Here is a 5,226-nt window from a genome sequence, read left to right as displayed (position 1 = left end):
CAGCACACACGGCAGTGCATGGTCCCGATTCCGAGTTGAGTCAACCGGGGAACCGGACCGATGTGGACCCTCTCCACAGACCGGCGAAGGCGACCTGTCGGCGGCTGCGGTTGGTGCGCAACAGGCGTCAAGTTTGGAGGCCGGCTGGAGGTAACAAAAAAAAAAATCCCAAACCAAAAAAATGTTTTTGTTGTTGTTGTTGTTTTGATTAAAGGGGGTGGGGGCATTTGGGTCAGCCAGGACCCGAAATTGAGGATTGGTGAGTGTTGAGTCTTTGGCTGTAGGTGTGACTTTGTGCTGCGACTTGGCCCGAATCTTTCAAGCCTGCTAATATTTCGCACAAGTGTCAAGGGGCAGTGTGGGGGGTGGAGGCTAGAAGCTGGAGGGTGGAGATCTCCACTTCCTTCATCCACTTGGCTTTCCACGCCAAACTCCACGATGACATCACTCTCTCTCTCTCTCTCTCTCTCTCTCTCTCTCTCTCTCTCTCTCTCTCTCTCTCTCTCTCTCTCTCTCTCTCTCTCTCTCTCTCTCTCTCTCTCTCTCTCTCTCTCTCTCTCCCTCCCACCTCCCCCTTGACTCCCTCCCTCCCTACCTCCCTCCCTCTCATTCATTGATCCCAAGGTACTGCCCACAAGCCACTCCAGTATTTTGTCCCTTTCTTTGCAACTTAGTAAATGCTCCCCCCCCAAAAAAATAAATCAATCTGAACCTCCATCTTTCACTTTTTTAAAAGACCCAAGGGAACCAACAACTGTCCTCTCCATTATAATATACAGTACATTTTAGTTTTGCTCACAGGGGCTTGGGTTGGGGGGTTGGGGGGGGGGGGTGTAAAAATAAGATGACTCTGGCACAAAATTTGCCCAAATTGGTTTTCAATGCAGTATAATGCATCATAGTGTCATTCAGATAGCGTTTTAAAATACATTTTCTTCCTATTGGGTTATTACGTGTTTATAATAATAGATTTCATTAATAAGCGCCTTTCAAAGCTCTCAAGGGCACTTTACAGTCACAGGATATGTTTTGTGCGAGTGTTTAGTATGTTTCTCTTCAATTCGTTTGCAATTGACTAAAATTTGATATGAATTTGAGAATGAATGAATTTGAGAACATTTGCTGACATTTGAAGTTGGAGAGTTGAACTCCATTGTTTTTTAGTTTTGCTGTGTTTTTTTTTCACAACAAAAATATTTTTATACTGCATGTGCTAACAAATGTGATATGGAGAAGCAAGTGTTGTGTTTTTTAATGTTTTAAATTAAGCATTTCCATTCATTCACAAAATCACAAATGCACATTATTTTCAATCCACCAAAAAAACATGTTTTCGACTCGCACGCAATTCTGATTCAGAATACAGTACTGAGAATAACGTCAGAATTCTCATTTTAAAGTCACAATCCTCACTTTAAAGTCAGAATTCTGAAAATAAAGTCAGAATTCTCATTTTAAGGTCAGAATTCTGGAAAAAGTGACAATCCTGCCAACATTATTTTTTTCCTTCATTGGCCCTAATCCTCTTCCGTATTGTTTCTTGAAATTATATTTTATTCATGTTTTTTTCTGTCATTTTGCACAGTTCCAATAAAGTCATTTCTCTTTCTACAGGGCAACCCCCTCCTTCGCCCATTCGCCCCCCTTACGCACGCTCCTTCCCATCAACGCCACTATGGACACCGGGTCCTCTCCTATTTTTCCTTTTTTTGACACCCTGACCTTGACAGCTTGCTGCGCTCTCCCCGGGTAACTCCAAATCCATATTCCGTTTTTTAATTGTCCTTCTTCCCACGGTGCGCCTGGGGGCCATATGGCCGCACAAAGTGTCGATTTAAGCGGCCATTGGGCGAGGCGGGGAGGCGTGTTTAATTGCAATTAACCATTGTGTCTTTGGTGTCTCCAAACCTGCAGCTTTGACGGCGCTGGGATGAATTCAACTCGGAATTCACGTGCCTTTGATTTTTGGAGGCTCGGTGGTGACAAAGCGAGCCAAGACATCAGGTACACCTGCGCCGACTAATGAGAACGATTGGTACAAAAGATAAAGACAAAAAAAAAAAGAGTTCGACTTTGTCCGAATCGGAATTGTGATGCAATGTAGCTTATACGCTAGTTGCAATTTGTCCAGCGAGAAAATCAACAAGATTTTGTAGTACCTGTTGGAATATTTTATTTCAACTGACCCATATTTAAATTTAAAACAGCATTTTACGTTAATTGGGATCATTTATTTGGAAAATGAACCCCCTTGGGGTCAGAAAATGGACTGCAAGCATGTATTATTATTATTATTATTATTATTATTATTATTATTATTATTATTATTATTATTATTACAAAAGATGCATGAGAATTTACAGATCACCCGCTTTTAAAGCAATTACATACTTTTTTGCCTTTCCAAAATAGCTTCAGCTGTTTTTAAAGGGCTATACAAATCAGTATGTATAGTATAGGAAATATGATTAAAACACAAAAAATGCCAATTATTTGAACACAGATAAATTATTTTTTTTAAATCAAATAAAATCAAAACAGAGTATCAAATAGGTTCAAACGAAGTATAAAATTAACACTAATATAATTATATATAATTAATGCGCCAAGAAACAACATTGCATTTGAAAATGAATGCCAAAACATATCATTTATTTATTAACAATAAACATAATAATCAAATGATAACGCAGATCACAATCAAAAATAATGTAAATTTGGGGTGGCTAGCCGCTAGCGTTCAGCCGAGTTGACTTTAGACTGCGCGCTTTGACCCGTTTGGAAGCGCGCAACGGCGCGCGCGGGCGCGGACGTGCCCCGCGTGCGCGCGTGTGCGTGGGTGGCTGCCGGCCGGCTGCTGAATGGCGAATGTTTGACATAATCTCCTTAACGCGTCCTAATCCTCGTCATTCACTGATAGCCTTTACACAAATATAACCAACATCGTGGTTGCCCGGTTGCCTTCTTTCATTTTTGAGTGACAATCTTCTCTTCGGACACTCAATGAAATGTTGCCAGCAACAAAAGAAGTAGTTGATGGTGTATCTTAATTTCTTTTAATATATACAGGGGAGCTCTTGTTCTTGCAGATGTTTGTCATCCTTCAAGATTGACAAACATGGAAGTGGGGAGTCACTGCAGGACAATTTCAAAACCCTGAATGCCCCCCGTACCCCATTTGTGTGATTGAACTTTATGAAATTTTATGAAAATACCATCGGCAGTGATTTTGTATGACATCCACAGGTCCCTAGAAGCGATCAGGCGTAAACCAATTGGTTTAGCAAGAAGTCACTAAGCACCAGGGAGCTAATCATGGTGAGATTTCAAGCCTGGTAAAAGCCATCGTGGATCTTGGGCCCATTTTCAAAGTGACCCCAACAGATCAAGACTGTTGCTTTACATCACATTCATTCCTTATGCATTCAGATGCACCCCCAATACGCTCTCCCGGCTACACTGTTGCCTAAATAATTATTAGAAATCAGTGGTGGGACCGTCAGGGCCTGCAAGGCCTTCTCTGCTGGCCTAAAATATCTGAATCACAGACTGACGTTAATTATATTTTGTTTGTAAATTCTTACTAACGCCATTCACAAATTTATTCAGGAATTGAAAATATGACACAGAGCACCATTCCCTAATTGGTTCGGGTTTTTTTTTCATGCTTGCGTGCCGATAAAGCGCTGGCCATGGCCTCTGGCAATGTTTTTCCCTTCTGCAGGGGGCAGCATTTGCCTTTTTTTCATGTTAGCGCTTTGTTCCAGCTTCATCTATGCTAATTATTTCAACCGGAAATACTTCCGCTGGTTATTTAAAATACAGTACAGTATATGTTATTATTTACACCCATTAACCAGTTCCAGATGTAGCACTCCCCCGCCCCAGTTGTCAGAAGACAGCTAAGATCGGCTCAGGCATGAACCCAGTACTTTCAACTGTGAGGCGGATTCACTACAACCCTATGCATCCACCCGCAACATCAAAATGAGAGATAGAATTCAGCACCACGGCTAGTTCTACGCCAAAGGCTAAAGGTTACCTGTAGGTAAGTTTGTCTTCGAATTTCATCCACCGAATTGTCAGGGTGCATATCAATGCCCATCGCGAGGTCAGAACGGCCACCATGGCGCAGAGGGTCTGCCAAATTCCCAGTAGGTTACATTTTTACCCAACTCACTGTTAAAACTGCTGGGTAGACCAATTTGGGTCAAAAATAGACTGACCAAATGTTTGGGTCACAAAATTGAAAATGTTGGTTTAAATTGGCCAAAATAGTGGGTCGGATTGACCCAAGCAGCGGTTCACATTGACGTTTATTTTATTTATGTATTTTTTCACCTAACTTTTTGAGTGCAGAGGAAGGCCGAAATTCAGATTTGAACCCAAAACAAAAAAAAAAATGGCCGCCCTCAAAAGTCAACCCCATAAATATCTTCCGTCATAGAAGCCTTTCTGTTTTCTCCGCCGCCCGATATACCGTGTAGTTAGTTGTATGCACGAGGCAAATCTGCACACTTTTGTACAAAGTGATCTCCTTAGACGAGAGAGTCCGAGGGTCCGCAAAGCCAAAGCCAGGAAAGCAGTTTGGACGCTCTGACAAATCTATTTGGGGCAAATTGTCAGTGAGAAACTTCCGCTCGAACTGCCGTGGACAAAACTGGCTGTTGGGGAGAGCAAATCCCGCTGCACGAGGGTGGGGGGACAATGGGGGGCGAATGTGTTGATGTACAGCCGGTGGCTGGGGAGGGACAATGGAAGGATTAGTCAGTCCCCTGGCTGACTGATTTGAGATGGCTCCTCTCAGCCTCTCACCATGGGGAGTCCCATTGTCCCGCTTCTGATTCCCACTTCTCACAAACTCCAAACAAAAGTCAATCTCTTTCTCAAGGGGTGCTGGTGGTGGCGTGAGGGGGGCTGAGTATCGACCTGTGTTCCAGCAAGGGGAAAGTGACTCAAAAACGTGCCGTCTCTCCGCCGCCCGCTTTTTTTTTTCTCTCCACGTCTTCTTCATACGCGGTCTCGTAACAGGCCGGCGGGGGTGAGATTGTTGCCCGCTCGACGATCTCTGGCTCAATTGCGACATGGGGCACCTGTTGGAGGCTTAAAGGGATTTCGCTTTGCACCCGGGGGTCATTAATATTAAAATATACACAGATGCCATCACTGGTTGCTCTGAAATTGCTCTGATGTCGCCCCCGGGTTCCCCCTCTCGAGATGGACCTC

Source organism: Hippocampus bargibanti, linkage group LG19 (assembly GCF_051943395.1).
Source record: "Hippocampus bargibanti isolate YZ-2025 linkage group LG19, ASM5194339v1, whole genome shotgun sequence".
Taxonomy (NCBI): Eukaryota; Metazoa; Chordata; class Actinopteri; order Syngnathiformes; family Syngnathidae; genus Hippocampus; species Hippocampus bargibanti.
This window is presented reverse-complemented; position numbering follows the sequence as displayed.